This window comes from Myxocyprinus asiaticus, chromosome 44 (genome assembly GCF_019703515.2).
Source record: "Myxocyprinus asiaticus isolate MX2 ecotype Aquarium Trade chromosome 44, UBuf_Myxa_2, whole genome shotgun sequence".
NCBI classification, from domain to species: Eukaryota; Metazoa; Chordata; class Actinopteri; order Cypriniformes; family Catostomidae; genus Myxocyprinus; species Myxocyprinus asiaticus.
In genome coordinates, this window is record NC_059387.1 from 407,653 (window position 1) to 431,218 (window position 23,566).

Consider the following 23,566-nt stretch of genomic DNA (forward strand, 5'->3'; position numbering starts at 1 on the left):
GTTTTACTTGGGTGAGCAATCAGACTTCAGGTATCATCATGGAAACTACTTAGCCACACCCTAGCAACCATTTAGAGCACAATAGTAATGAAAAACCATTGACTTCCATTCAAAATGCTTAGATGAGGATCTCAGGATCAGACTGTCGTAGAGACTTCTGGTTTCATTCATTGGACTCAGGGTAACAAGAAGCCTTTTGAGTATCACCTTGGTATCTGCCAAGCAACCAGATGCGGTTACCCTAGCAACCAAAAAACAAATCACATTTCTCTGCACCAGAACATCATAGAGATTTCCTGCTTCATTCATTTGACTCAGGGTAGGAAGGAGCCTTTTGAGTATGACCATGGTGACTGTTTAGCAACCAGATGGGGTTACCTTAGCAATCAAGTAACAAATCACATATCTCTTCACCAGAATTTTGTAGAGATTTTTAGTTTCGTTCATTGGACTCAGGGTAGCAAAGAGCATTTTGAGTATCACCTTGGTAACTGCCTAGCAACCAAGTAACAAATCACATACACTACATTGCCAGAAGTATTCGCTCACCCATCCAAATAATTGAATTCAGGTGTTCCAATCACTTCCATGGCCACAGGTGTATAAAATGAAGCACCTAGGCATGCAGACTGCTTCTACAAACATTTGTGAAAGAATGGGCCGCTCTCAGGAGCTCTGTGAATTCCAGCGTGGTACTGTGATAGGATGCCACCTGTGCAACAAGTCCAGTCGTGAAATTTCCTTGCTACTAAATATTCCACAGTCAACTGTCAGTGGTATTATAACAAAGGGGAAGCGATTGGGAATGACAGCAACTCAGCCACGAAGAGGTAGGCCACGTAAAATGACAGAGCGGGGTCAGTGGATGCTGAGGCGCATGGTGCACAGAGGTCGCCAACTTTCTGCAGAGTCAATTGCTACAGACCTCCAAAGTTCATGTGGCCTTCAGATTAGCTCAAGAACAGTGCGTAGAGAGCTTCATGGAATGGGTTTCCATGGCCGAGCAGCTGCATCCAAGCCATACATCACCAAGTGCAATGCAAAGCGTCGGATGCAGTGGTGTAAAGCATGCCACCACTGGACTCTAGAGCAGTGGAGACGCATTCTCTGGAGTGACGAATCACGCTTCTCCATCTGGCAATCTGATGGACGAGTCTGGGTTTGGCGGTTGCCAGGAGAACGGTACTTGTCTGACTGCATTGTGCCAACTGTGAAATTTGGTGGAGGGGGGATTATGGTGTGGGGTTGTTTTTCAGGAGCTGGGCTTGGCCCCTTAGTTCCAGTGAAAGGAACTCTTAATGCTTCAGCATACCAAGAGATTTTGGACAATTCCATGCTCCCAACTTTGTGGATAAGTGAACATCTACAATTCAAATCTCTCAAACAGATTAAAGATAAATTAGGGAGAATCATTATTGTTTTAACAGAAATTCAGGGGCAAAGGTTGATTTTGGCTAATATTTATATGCCTAACGTTGATGATCAGGGCTTTTTTATTGATCTTGATGGGATGTTGCAAGCCGCTGGCACCCCTCATGTTATAATATTGGGAGGAGACTTTAGTCTTTTGATGGACTCAGTCCTTGATCATAGCGAAGCAAAAGTGTGTAAGCCCCCTAGAGCAAAATTGACGCTTCACAGGATGTGTAAAAATCTTGGTCTTGCAGATATTTGGCGACTTTTAAACCCATCTGGTAGGGACTATAAATTTTTTTTTCATCAGTCCATAAGATTTATTCTAGAATAGATTTTTAAAAAATATATATATAAGTCCCTCATTTCATCTGTTGTCGATTGCTCAATTGGAAACATCTTAGTCTCAGATCACGCTCTGGTGAATTTAGAGATGTTGCCACATATGGAGAAAAATAAATCATATAGTTGGTGCTTTAATGTATCCCTGTTGGAAAATCCTGATTTCCAACAAATGTTAAAGACTGAAATCAATGTTTATATGGAGACCAACTGGTGCTCAGTATCTTCTATGGGCGTAGCTTGGGAGCAGAGGCAGAGCTGAAGCGCCGAATGTCATCTGATGGCCTCAGAGAACTGACCCGATTGAAATATAGATATAATACTATTTTGTCACGGAAAGTGGAGTTTTGGTTATTCAGGGCAAGACAGTCATACTTTGAGTAAGGGGACAAAACAGGGAAGCTTTTGGCTAGATATATAAAGCAGAGAGTGTCTTTTTCTACCATCCCTGCTGGTGGTGAAATTTTTACCTCAGCCATTGATATTAATAATGCCTTTAAAGAGTTCTATATTGATCTTTATAGTTCCACATCTTCGTCTACTGATAAAATTAGTGGAACCATTAGAACTTCTCTTGATTCTGAGATAACCTTGGAGGAGCTTGATGAGGTAATTAAGTCCTCACCTACAGGCAAGGCTCCGGGGCCAGATGGTTTTGCCGCTGAAATTTTTAGATCTTATTGGCTCCACTTTTGTTAGAAGTTTATACGGAATCATTAAAGAATGGAAAGCTTCCCCCAACCATGACACAAGCCCGGATCAGTCTGATTCTTAAAAAGGACAAAGATCCAAGCGAGTGTAAAAGTTACCGTCCAATTTCCCTGATCCAGCTAGATGTAAAAATGTTGTAAAAAATTTTGGCTAACCAATTGAATAAAGTTATGACATCTCTTATACATATAGATCAGGTGGGGTTTATTCAGGATCATAGCTCTTCTGATAACATTAGGCTTTTCATCAATATCATGTGGTCAGAGGCAAATGATCAGTCTCCAGTCGCTGCCATCTCACTTGATGCCGAAAAGGCGTTTGATATGGTATAATGGGATTATCTTTTCTAGATTTTGGAAATTTATGGGTTCGGGAGTACATTTATTGGTTGGATTAAGTTATTTTATTGACACCCTGTAGCAATGGTACAAACAAATGGATTAATTTCAGATTATTTTACTCTGGATAGGGGCACTTGGCAGGGTTGCCCTCTTTCCCCATTATTGTTCTGTCTTGCCCTGGAACCATTAGCAGCTGCGATAAGAAAGGAGGATGATTTTCCAGGGGTGATGGCGGGAGGCGTGGCACATTCTGCTTTACGCAGATGATATTTTATTATTTGTCTCTGACCCTACTAGATCTATGCCTTGCCTCCACAAAATTATTAATTTATTTTCCAAGTTCTCAGGATACAAAGTCAGTTGGTCTAAATCCGAAGCTTTGGTTCTGACAGTGTACTGTCCAGTGACAGCCTTCCAGCCAGGTGCCTTCCAGTGGCCCAAACAGGGCATTAAGTATTTGGGTATTTTATTCCCAGCAAATTTGTCTGATTTAGTTAGTGTTAATTTTGACCCTTTAATAAAAAGGTTTTAGAGCGATGTGGACAGGTGAGCTTCATTACATTTATCGATGATTGGGAAGGTTAGTGTTATTAAAATGAATTGTATTCCAAAATTTAACTACCTGCTACAATCTCTCCCTGTAGATGTCCCCCTCTCTTTTTTCAAGCAATTTGATAGCATAGCGAAGTCCTTCATTTGGAATGGTAAGCATCCCAGATTGCATTTCAATAAACTACATAGGCGGATTGACAAAGGTGGGCTAGGCCTACACAAGATTTTGTTTTATTACTATGCGTTCAGTCTCAGACATTTGGCTCATTGATCACTTCCACCTGAGAGAGCCCCTCCCTGGTTTGGTATTGAACAGGAAGTTCTTGCCCCTATTTCACCATTGCAAAGCCTCTCTATCAAACTAATCGGAGATGTTAAGTTACACCTCGTTATTTCGCATTTGCACTCGGTATGGACAAAAGTGTCCAGAGTGTTCAACTTGGACATTTATTTAAATGTTGCCTCGAGCATATGGCAGAACCCAAGATTGTGTATTGGTAAGTCCCCATTCTGCTGGTCAGAGTGGATTGTGAGGGGGGTTACTACACTCGGTGACCTATATGAGAGTGGAGTGTTGAGATCTTTTGTAAATTTGGTTCAACATTTTGGGATCCCCAGATCTCAGTTTTATAGGTATTTACAACTGTGCCACCTGCTTTGTACTGTTTTTGGGAGTAGCACACACCCCCCCAAAGTGGCAGATACTCTGGGAGAGGTGATTATTGCTTTTGGAAAAGGTCATGAGGCATCAGTGTATTACTTTGGAGGAGGGAGTGTGGGCTAGGATTCTTAAAAACATTAAGTCTGCATCTAGAGATGCAAGGGTGCGTCTTATGCAATTCAAGATTTTGCATAGATTTTATTGGACCCCCTCTAGATTGTATAGGCTTGGTCTTAAAGACACACCCACCTGCTGGTGATGCCAATCGGATGATGGAGACATGGCCCATGTATTTTGGTGGTGTGTTGAGATCCAGAAATTCTGGTTGAAGGTTCAGAATTTTGTGTGTGATGTGGTAGGCATTCGGGTTTCGTTTTGCCCAGATTTTGTGTTCTGGGCGACGGGGCGGTCATCGATGTGGGGGATAGTCATATAGAGAATTGGGTTGTGACCTGTGTGATGATCGCCAGGCAGGTTATTTTGAGGAGTTGGAGGTCAGCTGGTGCGCCCCCATATCCGGAGTGGTGCATGGAGATGGGGAGGGTGGAGGTTTATGAGGAGGTGTCATTGGGAAGATGGGGTGACTTAGGTTTGTTTGTCTGGAAATGGGGCAAGTATTTGGAGTTTTTGGAGGGCTCTCGGGTGGGGCGTGGAGAGAGTAGTGTAGTATAGTTTTAAGTGAGCATACACACATACAGGTGCATCTCAATAAATTAGAATGTCGTGGAAAAGTTCATTTATTTCAGTAATTCAACTCAAATTGTGAAACTCGTGTATTAAATAAATTCAATACACACAGACTGAAGTAGTTTAAGTCTTTGGTTCTTTTAATTGTGATGATTTTGGCTCACATTTAACAAAAACCCACCAATTCACCATCTCAAAAAATTAGAATACATCATAAGACCAATAAAAAAAACATTTTTAGTGAATTGTTGGCCTTCTGGAAAGTATGTTCATTTACTGTATATGTACTCAATACTTGGTAGGGGCTCCTTTTGCTTTAATTACTGCCCCAGTTTGGCGTGGCATGGAGGTGATCAGTTTGTGGCACTGCTGAGGTGGTATGGAAGCCCAGGTTTCTTTGACAGTGGCCTTCAGCTCATCTGCATTTTTTGATCTCTTGTTTCTCATTTTCCTCTTGACAATACCCCATAGATTCTCTATGGGGTTCAGGTCTGGTGAGTTTGCTGGCCAGTCAAGCACACCAACACCATGGTCATTTAACCAACTTTTGGTGCTTTTGGCAGTGTGGACTGATGCCAAATCCTGCTGGAAAATGAAATCAGCATCTTTAAAAAGCTGGTCAGCAGAAGGAAGCATGAAGTGCTCCAAAATTTCTTGGTAAACGGGTGCAGTGACTTTGGTTTTCAAAAAACACAATGGACCAACACCAGCAGATGACATTGCACCCCAAATCATCACAGACTGTGGAAACTTAACACTGGACTTCAAGCAACTTGGGCTATGAGCTTCTCCACCCTTCCTCCAGACTCTAGGACCTTGGTTTCCAAATGAAATACAAAACTTGCTCTCATCTGAAAGAGGACTTTGGACCACTGGGCAGCAGTCCAGTTCTTCTTCTCCTTAGCCCAGGTAAGACGCCTCTGACGTTGTCTGTGGTTCAGGAGTGGCTTAACAAGAGGAATATGACAACTGTAGCCAAATTCCTTGACATGTCTGTGTGTGGTGGCTCTTGATGCCTTGACCCCAGCCTCAGTCCATTCCTTGTGAAGTTCACCCAAATTCTTGAATTGATTTTGCTTGACAATCCTCATAAGGCTGCGGTTCTCTCAGTTGGTTGTGCATCTTTTTCTTCCACACTTTTTCCTTCCACTCAACTTTGTTAACATGCTTGGATACAGCACTCTGTGAACAGCCAGCTTCTTTGGCAATGAATGTCTGTGGTTTACCCTCCTTGTGAAGGGTGTCAATTATTGATCTGTCAGATCAGCAGTCTTCCCCATGATTGTGTAGCCTAGTGAACCAAACTGAGAGACCATTTTGAAGGCTCAGGAAACCTTTGCAGGTGTTTTGAGTTGATTAGCTGATTGGCATGTCACCATATTCTAATTTTTTGAGATAGTGAATTGGTGGGTTTTTGTTAAATGTGAGCCAAAATCATCACAATTAAAAGAACCAAAGACTTAAACTACTTCAGTCTGTGTGCACTGAATTTATTTAATACACGAGTTTCACAATTTGAGTTGAATTACTGAAATAAATGAACTTTTGCACAACATTCTAATTTATTGAGATGCACCTGTATATATATATATATATATATATTTACTTATGTGTGACCACAGGGTTGTTTTTTGGGGGGGCAGGGTTGGGGGTTGGGGAGGGGGAAGGGGGGTTGTGGGGTTTAAATGTTGATTGTGTATATATATATATATATATATATATATATATAAATGTTTTGCTTTTAACATAAAAAATGTTAATTACAAAAAAAAAATAAATATATGTTTGGAGAATATGCATATCCATATGCACGAAGCACAAAGCAAAATATTTTCAGACAATAGACTTTCTATTTCAGGTGCTTCATTATTTAAATGCTCTGTGCTCATATCTTTCCTGTTTGCTTACAGATGGTTCCGAAATTTAATCCAGCAAACATCAGTTCCTGTACCTTTGCAACCTCTGCCCCTGTTTAATTGTAAGGAGATGAGAACAATACCTCCACTGAAAACAAGCCTCTATCTGTTTGCCTGCTTTGACCCACTGATCACCATGGTGGCTGCTTTATGCAGATTCTGTTACACAACTGTATGAAATGTTCTATCCTTACTCCCGCCCGCAGGCCTCTGAGGGTCCGGTTATTTATTTCTCCTAAATAAGCACACAGTAAACTAATCAAGTTCATCTCCCAATCAATGCAACAAATGTGCCATACAGTGCCAATACTGTTTGAAGAGACTTGATTCCTTTTTAGGTTTCTTATGACTATGTCCTTCAATGGTGTATTGAGCCTGTACTTCACTTTCTGTTCGCTGCTGGTATGGAAATATAAACACAATTCACTGAAATTGTCTATTTCTCTCTCAGATGTTCCTGCAGTCATCATTACAGCTCCTCGTATACTGTACCTATAGGTGAATATACAGGGGTAAATTGCTCTTAGCAGGTGTCTACAAGTCAAGTCAACATTTATTTATAGAGCACATTTAAAAACAAAAGAAGCTGACCCAAAGTGCTTTACAGATCAAACAATTAAATAAATAGTGACAAGAGTGATGTAAAAACAGATTGATATAAAGTTAAATATAAAACATAATAAAATAAATAAAAATCATTAAATACAGCATCATGTATTTATCCATTTCAAACTATTCAAGGATCTATTCAAAAGCTACAGAATAAAAATTACATTTTCAAATAAGATTTAAAAATGGCTAATGATGAAGCTGACCTCACATAGAAAGGGAGACTATTCCATAGATTAGGACTTATCACAGAAAAGGCATGGTCACCATTAGATCTATAGCGGCAACGAGGAACCCTCAATAGAAGTTGATCAGAAGACCTGAGCGCTCTGGTGGGGGAGTAAGGGAGGAGAAGGTCACTGATATATTGGTGCGCGAGACCAGATAGTGCCTTGTAGACATAAATCAGAATTTTAAAATCGACCCTGAATTTCACAGGAAACCAGTGTAGAGCTGCTAAAACTGGGGAAATGTGATCCCTCTTTCTTGACCCTGTTAAAAACCTAGTTGCTGCGTTTTAAACCAGCTGTAGGCGGGATAACGCAGTTTGGGGGAGACCAATGTACAACGAGTTACAATAGTCTAACCTTGATGTAATAAGTGAGTGGATCACACTTTCCAAGTCTTTATGTGAAAGAAAATGTTTTATTTTAGTGATAGATCTCAGGTGGAAAAAGCTACCTTGACAACAGCACTGATCTGCTTTTTGAAAAGTAATGAGGAGTCTAAAATCACTCCAAGACTCCTAACATTATCTTGTACATTCGACGACAGAGGACCTAACTGGGCACCCAGGCCAGGTAAGGAGGACATAGATTAACCTAAAATCAGAAACTTTGCTTTAATTTAATTGTAAAAAATTGTTTGCCAACAAATGTTTAAAATCTTTGAAGCAATTTAGGGTGTTCTCAAATTAACAATTCTTGTCTACACTGAGAAAACAAATTGTGAATCATCAGCATAACAGTGATAAAATATGCTGTATTTCTGAAAAATAGAGCTCAGAGAAAGCATATACAGGGAAAATAACAAGGGTCCTAAAATCGACCCTTGAGGGACAACACACTGTAATTGAGCCGACATAGAAGGAAAATGACCTAAATTTACAGAGAACATCCTTTCTTTTAGATAGGAGGAAAACCACTGGAGGGCCATACCCTGGATGCCAACCATACACTCAAGACGATTGAGAAGAATGTTATGGCCGATAGTGAACACTGAGATTTGGCACTGAGATTTGATAAAACTAAGACGTCAGGTGAACCTGAATCGATGGAGAGAAAAATATCATTAGTGACCTTCAACAATGTAGATTCAGTGCTGTGCAAGGGTCTGAAACCAGACTGAAATGTATCTAAAATATTAAATGTATTTAGATAAAAGTAGAGCTGCGAATAAACAACTCTCTCAAAAATCTTGGAAATAAAAGGCAATTTGGAGATTGGTCTGTAATTGTTGTGTATTGCCAGATCCCAAAAAAGTTTTTTTTTTTTTTAATAAAGGATGTAGAATTGCATGTTTAAAACTACTTGGAACAACTCCACTTGCTAAGTTAATTATAGCTGTTACACAGGAACTGGTAGTTATGAAAACTTCTTTACAAAGAATACCCAGCTTGTAACTGGAACACTTCATCTTGGAGACTACATCTGCTAACTGTGCTGATGTAACTGGTTGAAAGTGAGTTAAGGAGCTGGATGGGGAAGGTAATAGTGGTTGGTCAAATTGTGAAGGTACAATAGCACCTTTAATCTGCTCAATTTTGTGAGCAAAGAAGTTTAAAAATGTTTCACATGTCTCTTGGGTGGCATCCAGATAAGCATTTCTAGTTGTGTTTAAAACAAAATCGATTGTTTTGAACAATATTTTTGGTCGATTTGCATTATCAGAGATTAATTTAGAGAAAAACATAGCTTTTGCTTCCTTTACAGCTCTCCGATAGTTAGTTAAACACACCTTTAAAATGTCATAAGAGACCCGAAGCTTGTCTCGTTTCCATTTGCTCTCAGCTTTTCTGCAATTTTGTCTGAGAGCACGGGTGACGTAATTTAGCCAATGCTGTGAAACACCCTTAACTCTCCTTGGCTTAAGCGGAGTGACATTATCAAGTGTAAATGTACAAGATTTATTAAAAGATTCAGTGTCAAGTCCAGCTAAAACATCATCTGTGAAATGCATTAGATAAAATTCTGGAAAAAGATTGGCTGTAGATGAGTGCGAGTGACGTAAGGGCTGAGAAAAATTAGGGAGAGGACAAGTAGAGACAGACTCAAACATTATTGAATAATGGTCAGAAATGCCAATATCTAAGACCTCTAATTTGGATACAGAAAGACCATAAGATAACACAAGATCTAATGGATGTCACTGGTCCTACTCACAGTATGGGTCATGTCGTACAAATTTTAAAGACTCAGTGAGGGAGAGAAATTCATTTACCAGAGGTTTTGATGGACTGCATATGTGAATATTAAAATCCCCAAGAATCAGAAGTCTATCACCACGAGACACCAGTCCAGAGAGAAAGTCCGAAAGTTGTTGGATGAAGTCCTCATTAAATCTGGGAGGTCTGTACACAAGTGCAAACAAAGCAGGACCCAAGATGTCAATCTTTAATAATTGGACCTCAAAACTGGAATACGTGTCCATAGGCAGCATTCTGCATTTAAAAGTGTTTCTAAAAACAGTGGCAATGCCACCTCCTCGCCCTGAAGTCCATGGGGAATTTAAAAAGTCACAGCCTGGCGGTGTTAGATCCCCCAGGGCCATTTGTTCGCCAGGATTCAGCCAGGTCTCAGTGATGAATAAAAAGTCCAAAGGGCGAGATATAAAAAGTCATTTAGAATAAAAGACTTGTTCAATATTGATCGTGCATTAAGGAGGGCCATCTTAATAGTGGTGACATCTGTGTTTTGCGGTGAAATAAAAGGTGTGCGTTTCAGCGAGCTGAGATTATCAAAATTGACACACCGCTTCACATCAATTTCACCAGTCAGAGGGTGATGGCGTGAAGACCAAATGGCCGATATGTGGTGGTTGTCAGAGGAATCAGTTGGTAATCTGCAGGGATGTTGGCGTGACCCTCGATAGACACACCAGGGGGGACGCGCAATTCCAAGAGCAGCACAAAAGTTGTAAACTCCATCTGGCAGGTGGGCCGAGGAATTCAAGTGCCCTAAATCCAGAGATGAGTAAAATAAAACCATGTCGGAAGAAAGATGATTGCATGAACCTGCAAACAAGCAGGGAACTCTCTGCTGAAGCTGGCGAGGGCCAACAGCAGAACATCCTCAATGAATCCACCAACATGACCGGAATCCAGCCCCTCTGGATATCAAGCAGGCTATTTAGGACTGCACATAGCAGTCCCAGTGAAGACCATCAGTGAGTACAGCGGTGTTTATTTACTTTGAGGAAATCCAGTCAAACGAGAGGTGTAGCGTAGATTTCAGACAAACTAAAAAGTCAATAGTCCATAAGATTGTCCATAAAAGAGAAGCATAAAACTCTATTTCCTGAGGTTACTCCTACAAAAGGCCACTAAACAAAAGCATCTAAAAACATTGAAAAGAAGCCAGAGAGCAGCGGCAGACAAAAATGCCAGCTTTCACTCTACCGGAAGCTTTTTTTTTTTTTTTTTTTTTTTTTTTACAAGAGTTTACGGTATTCTCACTACAGGACTGTGCAGTTTATGGTATTCTCACTACAGGACTGTACAGTATGTTGGCAATATATTTACACTCTCTTTACAGATGTATCCGCAAGTGCCTACTGCCCCATCCCAAACATGTCTGCAGATGCTATGTTTAAATTTTTCTCCCTCTACAGGTGTGAGAACATAGCTACCTTTAAAGAATACTGTACATTTATATATATTTTACATGCATGTATAGGCCTGAGATCAATGCTTTTTCCACGCATCGATAATCGGAAGATTCTCCCAATGATTATTGATTTATAACACCATTCTTTTCAGTTATAAATCCAGCTGTTCGTTGCACAATAGTCTGCATCTTTCCAAACATATTTCTCAACCCAACTTTGGTAACGCGTGAGCGGCGGAGTAAACTAAAGGGGTTGGCACACCAGATGCATCTGGTGAATGGCATGGCACGTTCTAAAATTCGAAACAGTTATATGAATGTACGCACACCACCGTTGATCCGAAGGCTGCTGAAATTTATGCAACGAAATTACGAAATGCAACTTGCATAGTTTTCAATTAAATTCGACCCAAATCATTATCAAAGGACACAGATTATTTGGTAACACTTTACAATAAGGGTACATGAATAATGAATGAATACCTGAATTAATACTTAATTAAACATGAATTATTGATTATTGAAGGCATGGACTAATCAAGAACTAATGAAGAGATAACCTTAACTACGACTGAAGTCATATGGATTCATGCATGAATAACGGCCACCTTTTACATGTTAGTACATATTTGATAGTTAATGCATTAATTAACATTTGATAGTAAACTCCAAAAATGTTACATCAAATGTTTGTTACATGTTATATCAAATAGGCTTTATCAGAAAGAATATGCATTACTTAATCCTTGAATTAAACATGCATTATTTAATATTTCATAATTTTATACTAACTTTTGCTGTCTGCAGTTTCTCAACAAAAATCATAAATTACAGGATTATTCTGCCATTATTTACATGGATCATCCTTATCAAACTTATTAATAAATTAAATATATTAATAATTGGGACAAATAATTTTTTCTTAACCCATTTTGCATGATTCTCCATCCCATTCCCTCACCCTACCACTGTTGGTTCCACAACTCATTTTACTCCCCATACACACGCATGACATGACTACATGTTCATGACAAACCACCAAAAGATGATAAAATATATGTGATTTAACTGACATGAATACTAAGTGTAGTACTTGTGTAGTTAATAATGAGTTAATAATGACGTGTCCCTTCAAGTAAAGTCATGACATGATGCTGCATTAACAAATCGTGAGTTCTTGATGAGTAAGGATCTGCACCTTCAAGCAAAGTCATGACATGATGCTGCATTAGCCAGTCATATGTTCATTATAAGAATGTGAGTAATTAATAATTAGTTAATAATGATGTGTCCCTCTAAGTAAAGTCATGACATTATGTTACATTAACAAATCATTTAATACACATGCATTAAGAAAGTGTTAAAAAGTTATTAAAAAACAGTTAAAAATACAAAATTAAAAGAGGGAAAAACACCTTTAATGTGACAAAACAATACTGAAAGACAAGAGTTTATCTTTTATCAAGATGTGTTTTGAAATGCTTCATAAGTTAATCTTTTTGTCATATCATTCCAAACATGTATTCATACTTTCTTGCTTCTGTGGAACACAAAAGGAGAAATTTACTGAAGAATGTACTTGTTGCAATTAAACTCCAGTTGTTTTGCTGGAACTTTAATGATGAATGAGTGACAAACACCTGGAATTGAGATCTGTTCTTTTACATTTTCCAGGAACAATTCTGTAAAGACATATTTAAGGCATTTTCGATGAATGACCCTATGTGCATGCACATGCCATGCTTATCTATGATTAAAAAAATATATATATAAATTATGCATACAGATTATAGGTTAAAGAAAATAAATAGGCCTATACATATTTTCCCATCTCAAAAAAATAAAAGTAGAATTTTCTTTTTAATCACAAATTTCTTATTAGAAAATTATAATGTTATATTAAACATAAAAAAGGCTCAAATTGAATATTGTGTGTAAACTACAATATAGTACAATACTACAATAAAGACTACAATAATCTCTTTATAAAGAAATATGAAATGCAAGTAAACTATAAATTAAATCTAATTTTAAACATATACAGTCTCAAAGGAAACCTGAAACTTAGATGTGAAGACATACAAGACACTTTTAGATTATTTATATTGCTTGTTTTGTCTCTCCCCATCTCACTGGATGTCAATGCTAATAGGCTAATGTTAGTACATAAAACATTCAAATAACAAAATACATTTAAACATTGCACATATCATGATGTGTGTGACCCTTACTTTAGTAATTAATTCGGTCTAAGTAAACAACAAATATTTTCAGATTAAAAATGCCAGCATTACAGAGAAGCGTGGCAAACAGCTAACACCAACAGTAGAGTGCATCACTTATAAGTGCCCCGCCAGAAACAAACTCTGTACATACTGTAGTTTCGGGCAGAAAGTTAGCTAACTCACTCGCTTTGGATGAAGTTCAACAAATGATGTGTTGATTTACATTCATAAATGTCCGCATCGTCATCTTCATGATCATTAACAACAACATCATTTATATATTTGATGAAACTTACCAAGTAATCATGAAAAATAATGACACATAATAAAACCAAATATTGATCCAGTAACAAGGGCACTCACTATATGGTCTGGATAACGAGTGAACTAAGTGGTAAATATGGTACGTAAATATGAAATAAGGTAAATATGAAGGAAAAGGGACAATCACGCAAAATGGGTTGAGATCAAATTATCGGCAATTATTAATATGTTTTGCTATGTTTGATTAGGATGATATATGTAAATAATGGATCAATACAATAATAATCCTGTGTCATCTTATGATGTTTGTGGCGAAACTTTAGAGAGCAAAAGTTATTCAATTTATGAAATAATAAATAATGCATGTTTAATTCAAGGTTGAAGTACTGCATATTTTTTCTGATCAAGCCTGTTTGATTTAGCATGTAATGTAACAAACATCTGATGTAACATTTAGGGAGTTTACTATCAAATGTTAAGTAATGCATTTACTATCTAACATGTACTAACATGTAATTAAGTTGGACATTATTCATGCATGAATACTCCAGTTGTAGTTAAAATTAGCTCTTCATTAGTTCTTGATTAGTCCATGCCTTAACTCATCATTAATTCATGATGAAGTAAGTATTAATTCAGGTATTAATTCATGATTATTCATGTATCCTTATTGTAAAGTGTTACCAATTATTTTCTTAGCCATCACTGGCGATAAATTGCGTATATGTATTTTCATACAGCCTACACAGCCTACAAGTATTTTCAGTTACAAATATGTATTTTGTTATTTGACAGCTTGAATGAAACACATTCAAGGCTACATACAGAGAAATTGCAAATAAACATTGTAATTTCCATTCTTTCAGTTTGCAAAGTTACACCAGTTCATACACTAACCCGCAAACTCATCAACGTCACTTTGTTCATTCTTAAAGAAGTGGGGAAACCCAGTAATTTCTGCATGTATAATACTCATATTGACAAATTGGACTGTCATTTGCTCCGCATCTGCTTGTACTGTGTGTGATACCTGTGCCTGGTCCTACCCACGACCGGCTTCAGTAAATGTTATATAACTCTCTTGTTGTAACCCAAAGCTATTACACCAGACTACATTAAACTGAATTGGAACCTCACAAATTAGGCTTCCAATTTAAATGTTAGCTAATTTTAATATATTATGCCTCAGATGGAGAATAACATCTTCCAACTGTAAATAAGCATCCTTTATTCACCAGCTTGGTGACTGTTTTTCACATTTCTGTCTGATAACTCTGTAACGTTTTCTATACCGACCATGGCCTGCAAGTTAAAGCTGCTATTATTGACATGTCCTAAATAAACTAGCAGGTGAGACTCATCACTCCACCAGTGTTATCTAACCCTCCACTTTTCTATCCGCTGTGACCCGTAGGTCAGTATGGTGCCTTTGAACTATGACTTTTCTAGACATCACTCTATGCTCTCTTTCTTCCCCCCCTGTTCAGTAAATTTTGTTCTGGCCTCTGGCATCTGCCACAGTATGCCCAGACTAAACGGCAACCGTTATAAGTATTCCTTAATTTTCACCACATTGTCTAAATTTAAGATGTTAATTCTAGTATACTGCACATTCGTTGCTCATGTTTTGTGCTATTTTAAGCAGTTATTGTTATCAATATATTCATGTTTTACTGCACCTGGTTGCCCTCTGAGCATACTAAAGCTTAAATTAAATTGATATTTAAAACCATTTACCAACATCAGTATGAAACTGCTAACTTACAGTTTCACCATTATCAGTTGTATTCCTTTGATTTGGGATAATAAATAATGAATAATAATATTCCTCAGCTCTCTCTTCAGATGTTCCTGCAGTCATCTTTCAACCCCCAGATATATGAATCCACAGGGGCGTATTGCTTTTAGCATTTTGTCTACAAGAGTTTGATTCATACTCGTTTCAGGATTGTATGCCGGCTAACATAATCACTCATTTTCAGGAGAATTTTCAAGTGTCTATTGCCCCTTCCCAAGGTATCCACTGGTACCTTGTTCGATTACTTCTCTCTCTACGAGCGTGGCAGCAATTATCTTTTTAGCACCGTTCCACCTAACAACCTACACAAATGGGGCTGTTTTTAGAGCATACATTTAGCTCCCATCTAAATGTCATAAATGCAAATAACATGTTCATAACTAACCTTTGCTTTCCTTACAGGTGTGAATACGGAGCCATTTATGTTCCCTTCACCAGTGCTCACAATTTACAAGTTTAGTCCTTGGTAGAAGGGCATCTACAAGTGATTCCACAGCTGTGGAAACACCACAGTGCTCCCTCTCCTAGCTCCACTGCCACATCAGTATTTTCTCTTTGCCTTCGCAAGAGCTCCTTTTCTGGTTCATTATAGCAGCGCCTTAACTGCTCCTGCATGAGAGCCAGTACCAATTTGGCTCAACTTGTCTAGTTGCTAGTTCCATACTAATACTAAGCGTTCTGCAATGCATAACTTACATGTTACCATTAAAACATCTGTAAATGTTATAAATGCATGGTTTCTTCAACTCTTATTTTTCAAACCCGCCTACTCTAACCTTTTTTCTTCTCTCTACAGGTGTCCGCATAGTTTCATTAAACTACTTTGCATAAGCAGCAGTGATTTCATCCAGTTCCTGCAAAGCACCATTACTACTTCCCTAAGTACCCCATTGCTCAAACAGTGTTCCGCTACCTGCTCCCGCAGGAGTGCCTTTACTTTCCTATCACTGCCACAGCAGTAACAGAATTGTTTAATGCACACAAGAAGCATTTTTTGCAAGGGCAAGAATTCAAATTATACTGCTATATTATTTGTAAACTTTATAAAATACAAGTTATGTATTTTTATGTAATTTTTTTTTCCCTACTCCCGCAGGAGAAAATGTTGCTATTATCTCTACTACTCCACTGCTGCAGCAGTGCTCAAACCGTGCCTCCCAGGAGGCCCCCTTTTACTCTACCATGACAGCAGTACTTCCACCATACCAGTAGTTTTAACCACCATGCAAACCACGCAATTGCGTGGGGCCCCAGACATCAGGGGGCCCCCACCCCAGTAGAAAAGCTCTGCAAAAACCGCTTGAGGGGTGGCATGTCACATGTTGTTCTGTTGTCATGCATGAATATGCTGTTGTCATGCTCTCAGAGCTGTTCATGTTAGAGGTCCATCGGATTGGGTCCTTTTTCAAGTAGGACTTTTAGTTCTGGTTTTTAATGTATGAAAAAAATATACAGGCCTTCTGAACTTGTTTCGTCCATGTGCTCTCACTCACAGAAACGTGCGAATGGATGAGTTAGGGGCCGTTCATTCCAAATGTGTTTTTTGCCCACGTCTGCTCTGTTTTTCAATTTTTTTCCTATGTAAACACGCGCTGGACGAACATCCATGCCTGCTGCACTACGTCTCGCTGTTTCTTAAGTGTCTTACAGGACCGGCACATTTTTAGACACAGTGTCAAAAGTTAAAAAGAACTTCAGGTCTTAAAAACGCTGTTTCACTGAACGCTGTTTCACTCAAAAATGTTCTGTTTCATTCATTGCGCTGCGTCTAGATTGCACTGCGTTTAGATTGTTTTTAGTGCAGGTGTCACAAAGATTTAACGTTCTGAACAAGTTCAGGTTGCAAAGAGGTGACTGTTACAATGTTTAACATTATTCCAGATTGTTCTGCACCAAGCAAAGTTTCAGTGCTTTCAGAAGTGTTTTTTTTCCTTCTGCTCTAGTGTGCTAAGGGGCCTACTGCTACAATACTGTAACGAATGTTGCCAACAATGCTTACATAAAAACAGCCTTTTGCAACATGGTGAACAATACACTGCAGTGTCAGAATATAAGATCCTGGTGAAAGTAAATTAAATCAGACAGAAATCTATTACTATTGTATACAGCAAATCCTCAAAGTAATAATAATAATACTGTATCAAATTATAATGACAAACTGGACAACAATAAATAATTGTTGGCTTATAATAATAATAAATAAAAACTGTAGTAGATTTTACAGACTCTGTTCATTAAAAAAAGAGTGTTTTGTAAAAATATATGTAGGTATATTCTTTTTTTTCACTGTATTGTGGAAAACTGGAAAACATGCATTAATTAACTTTAATAGATTTTTATGTTTCAGTAAACATTTTGAATGTACTTTGCTACAACAGCTGATAGGATGAATTTAAAATCAATTTTATGTTATTTTTTAAGCAAAGATTTTCAAAATGGGGCTCCGGGTTGATTGGTTGCTTGGGGCCGCCCCTGCACCATATTCCCACAGGATCACCTTAATTATAGGTTCGACTACTCCTCTGACGCAGCAGTCCTCCCACAGGAGCACCTTTTAAACTACTCCACTGCTGCAGCAGTGCTCTAACCCCACCTCCCCACTTAGTGCTCGAGCCAAGCCATGTGCCCAAGACCCTTATGCTCGAGCCGCTCCTTTACGGACAGCAAGCCAAATTTGTTTACCATTAACAATCTGTTTACCATTCCCACTTCAGGGGCTAGGTGGACATGCAAACTCATGAATGGATTATGGGGAGAATGGAGCATTGACACCACTTCACATTTTTCTGCTTTCCAACTCCCCTCACTCCAACATAATCTTTTCTCATTTTATTTATTTATATGTTGTTACATTTTAATCTAAAAAAGTAGGCCTTCTGAACAAAGTAGGCTTTACAACTAATTACTATTGAGATCACGAAGGCCTGATCTTATTGTATATTTTATTGTAAATTTTATTGACAAAACATGCTTTTCATATCTACCCGGAAGTTCTTCTCCAAAGTGCAAAATAAAACATGTATTGGCTAAATGTATGCTATACATTGTGAATTACATTGCAGAAAATATAAAATATTAGTTCAAAATGCAAACATTCTTGTACAGGATAGGTTTGTATACAAAAAGCGTTTAAATCTACTAATTTCAAGGATTGTACAAAAGATGCAAATGGTAATATGCCCTTGTAATCTCCAGAAAATTATAAAAAAAGAAAAGAAAAGAAAAAATATTTAGTAATCTCAAATGACAGTGATTGGTGCATCCTAAACAGCGCTGAGAAAAGTAGCAGGTGCCACATGACAACGCTGTTTTTTTCTGACGCACTGCTTCAGAAAAGGTTGGACAATAATTTAGACATGAATAATGATACTGAGAAACTTTTATAGTAATTAAAATGAAAATGAAAAACATTTTCATAAGTATAACATATATAACAAAAAAACATAAGTATTTTCTATGTGGTAAAATGCCCAAATGTTGGTCGGGACATTTCAGATTTTCTGAAACTTGATAGGGACATGTCCCTACCATCCCCACCTAAATTTGTGAAACAACTATCTGTATTGATCAGGTCACATGAATATATTTAAAGAAACTGAATTTTAGAAAAGAGGTTATTTTTGAAATTACTGTAAATATTTTTACATGTACACAATTGAATTACCAATAAAAATCTTGACGCACCGTGTGTGATTATGGAGGGTCACTCACCAAGCAGCAGCAGCCGGTGTCTCTGCTCATAATCCCGTCGCTGCTCTTTGGCCGCTTTCACGGTGGCCTTCTCCGCTTTGACTTTCTCCAAGTTTGTGTGTTTAGAGGGTCTGTGCTAAATCGGCTTTGCACCCCGTTGTTCCTGTTCTGCATGAGCATGCAGTCCATGTGGGTATTCCCGTAGCAGAACAGACAGTCTTGCGGTGACTACTCACATTCCTCACGCATGTCCCTGCTGGTAATCAAAGGTACGCAACTGTCCCGCATCCGATCCGGTAGGGACGCGTTGTTATCGGCGCACAGCCGCCGGCTGAGATTGTGACACATGCCCATCCTCAGTAGCAGTTTTATCTATTGCAAAACTACGCAATTGCATGGGGCCCCAGATGTCGGGGGGCCCCCTGCCCCGGTAGGAAAGCTCTGCAAAAACCTTTGGAGGTCCGGTGGGTTCAGTCAGTTTTTCAAGTAGGACTTTGGGTTTGTAATTTCTGAAAAATTATACAGGCCTTCCTTGCTTCACCCATGCGTTCTCAATCACAGACAAGCACGAACTGATGAGTTATATAATATGATGTCAAATCTTGGACAAAAATACGTAAGCGCAGAAACAGGGCACAAGCGAATTACAGTAGGGTGAGCACAGTAACAAAGCTTGCAAGCAAAATGTAAAACTGCAGAAACTTCAAATTCCAAACTGGAGAGGAAAAAATATGATTGTGCACATCAGTCAACATGCTGCAAGGAGATATAACAAAAATGCACATCTGGCAGGTCCCTCGCATGCAGAACTGAACACGCGCACACGAGATTCACACGAACGAGTTGTGTTCTACACGTGCGCGAGTTTAGTCTTCACGCTCACGCGCAAGTTGTATTCTACACCCTCACAAGTCATTTGAATTTTGACAGCCGGGGGCGGGGCTCAAAAGTTGGTGTGAACAAATTCTATTGCCTGTTGGCCTTCTCTGGAACTCCTGTTTTGATTGGCTACTGGCCATCTCCGGGAAGGAGGCACCTCAGAGTTGAAATGAAAGTGGGATGATGCAGACCCTGAAGAGGTAACTTTTCTTTTTTTAATATAACCAAATTCCAACATATTTGGAATTTGTACAACAGCTGTAAGGTTCTTTATTCAATGGAGCACTGTCTATCAATTAATTCATGGCTTGTAACACGATCGCTAACTTTAGCTATCTAGATGTGCTAGCTATATAGTAAGCACATTGGTGGCTTTTGTGTCCCTCATTTAAATGTGTAAAAAATGACTTTAACTATGAATAGCTGATATCAACTTTTCCAACGTGTAGTTAAAGACAGTTTTTCTTACATATGAACAAAAATACAATAACCTTTTTTTTTTATTTTAAGTTTTTTTTAATCGTCTTTATGAGGATGTCTGTCATTTTGATAAAAAACACGGGAATAAAGGCTAGTATTTATTGTCCTGATGTATGTTTTAAATTTTAGTGGACATAATATACAGGGATTAGACAATTAAAACGCACCGTCATTGCATGTATGAACGGAAGAGGGAATGCAGTGTGTTCTTCAAAAACGACTCATCCACCTTATCATGTAAGTGATTCAAACATGTTAATTGCTTACATAATACCTCTATTGACAACTGGCTTATGATGTATATGTTTAAATAGAAGGTAGTAACCATCTGTTGATGTTATTAACACTAAAAAGGGCAAGACCAGAAACACATCAAAAATGTATTGCTGTTTCAACACATTAGTATTTTATGTGATTCAAAAAAATAAATGTTTTTCCCTAAAACTAATGGTTTTATTTTCAATTTTAATGTTTTTGCCCTCCAGGATATGTTGCCCCTTGGTAATACTGATTGTGAAGATCTGCCCACAAGTCCTGCAGCAACACAGTAGTTAGTATGTTGAGCATATTGATCAGGCAACATAAGTTTTGTGTGTATGGGGAGTGTCCACTAAAATTTGCTAATATAAAACTGTATCTCATTTTGCCTCAAGTTATACAACATTTGTGTAGAAACTGACAATATAGGTTATTGTGTAGACACTGTGGCATTTCCATTTAGATCAGGGTTGTTATATGTTATACTACCAAGCATTTTTAAAGAACCTAACGTATCATGACAATGACAGGTTTCATACATGGTTTTGTGGAAGACTATTTGAATATATATTCCCCCAGACATTGAGTGTAATGTCATAGCACATACAGTATATTGCGAAATATTCTGTGGTTTTATTTTTTTCCAACCATTTTGTCACATTTCTTAATACTAATAAAACATTTTTAAAAGTCTTCATACAGTCAGTCAAGACAAGGAAATTGTTCTTATACAGAGCTTTTAACAATACATATCGTTTTAAAACAGCTTTACAGAAAATCATACTACAATTACTTAACTAATACATACTAATAACTTAAAAGTCCCCATTGAACAGTTTCATTGAAAATCATGCCTTAATGTTTTTGTCTTTTAAAAAACAAAGCCAAAAAGCAACTGTGGGAGGAAACAAAAACTGCATATGTTAGGTAATGGAGAAAAAAAAAAAAAAATGTGGAAGAAACCAGGCTCAGCTGTGGGAACCAGTTCCCCTATGGTATACTGCATGAATCTAATGCCAATATCAGTTAGCAGTGTGTAATACAACTGAGTAAACTGAGTAGATTTTTGGCAGTGTTTAAAACTAAAGGATATTGATTGAACTGTAAGATTAATGATTAACTGTCTTTTTAAGTCCATCCCGAATTGACTGTGGAAGTGCACATAGATGCAGAGTCTTTTGCTGTTTGACTGGTAAAGGCTTTTCTTAGCTGTAGTTTATTTTCTATGTTTTCCATTTTAAGAGAATGAAATGATGCAAGCAGTGGTCAATAAAGTGTTACTTGCTGTTTTGTACTGGCAAATGCTGTGATTGATTGTAGTTTATTCTTTGTGGAGTCCATCCAAATGATCCTAAGACCGAAATGATGCAGTCATAGGCCTCATTTATAGGTGGTACGAGTGGGACATGTACCTACCACTTTTTGTCCAGGCCAATTAAGTTAAGTCCCTAACACTTTTTGAAATAGCTATCATCAGGTAAGTGTCTTATGGAGAAGAAATGTTGCCAGTTCTTGAGCAGGCTATTTTGTTCGTGTGTTAAAATGAGTGGTGTCAGGCGCTGGAATTAGTTATTTTGAATGTTATGATGAGTGCTCGTCGTGGCTGTTATCAGCGACATTGACAGTTGTTCTGTATCGTGCATGCATGTGCACTGCAGGTCGCGCTGTTGTCCAATTCCATCACAAAGCAAAATACAAACAAATGTGTCCTAAATCATGATATATTGTATGTCCACTGACATACAGATGCAATCTTGGTTTATTAAAATAAAAAGATATATTGGGGTGAATTAGAACCGGAAACTCCTTGTATTAATGGTGAAAAAGCCTCCAGAAATAAAAGACTGCTGGACCATGTATTAATCTAATGACTGAATTAGGGCTGCACGATTATAGCAAAAATCATAATTGTTGATTATTGCCATTGATATTGTACTAAATTACCGTGACGTCACAAAGTAACCAACCATGCAGTTCTTCAGAGTAGCAGATTTCAATGGTGAAAATGAGCTGCGCTCCAGTTTCTTTTAAGCATTAAATATTGTAATAATGTTTGTTAATGTTAGGCCAAATCAAGTTTTTTTTAAATGGATATCTATGGTATGAATAAATTACATTATTGCTAAATTACTGCTTAAATTATTAGTCCACGTACAGTAAATAATATGACATATCCAATCTTCAAACTTATTAACAGTGTCGTGGCAGATTCCCCAAAACAGCCATCGAAGTTCTGTCGAGTCAAAGATTTCTCGGAGGCGCAACATTTTGATTCCAAAAATAGACTTTTATTACAGAGTAACAAAGCCGAGGTTGTCCATGGAGCATCTAAAATTACACTTCAGAATCGTGCATTTTTTATACAATTTCTGTTCCCCCTTATCTCTTTGAGTGATAGCCTCTTCATCCAATGAAATCATCTTATGCCTCCCTAGTTTCATCTTTGCCGTCTCACTTCTAGCTCACCACCCTTGACCCCAATGTGCTTCAATGATGGCAAAAGCATGACTATTTCATTTTCTATGTATAAAACACACTGTAATCACTTCATATGGTTACATATTTTATATTGACTAATTAACCTTACTTCTTGCATTAATTTGATTAGTATATTAAATGATTTCCCTTATTACAGTCGTTGGTTACACATACATGTTTCATCTCATTTCTAGCACTAATTAGCGCACATATATCATCTGCCTTTTTTGACACCAGGCAGTTCCTGTCTCTGACATTAAGTCATCCTTTTAATATCTACACGCACACCTCCCTTAAAGTCATATAAAGTTTAACAAATAGAAGCTGTCCACATACACGTTTTTCATGTCATTTCTAGCACTAATTAATGCACATATATCATCTGCCTTTTTTGGACACAGCTCTGCTCTAATTAAAACATTAAATTATCCTTTAAGT

At 37.9% G+C, this 23,566-nt stretch overlaps 1 long non-coding RNA gene across 1 annotated transcript; it reads left to right on the plus strand.

The window, feature by feature from the left end:
• The first annotated feature begins 20,041 nt into the window (after positions 1 to 20,041).
• LOC127434110 (uncharacterized) lies at positions 20,042 to 21,941 on the plus strand. Its single transcript, XR_007895985.1, has 3 exons — positions 20,042 to 20,112; positions 20,522 to 20,629; positions 20,878 to 21,941. It is a non-coding gene; the product is annotated as an uncharacterized LOC127434110 (long non-coding RNA).
• Positions 21,942 to 23,566: the final 1,625 nt, after the last annotated feature.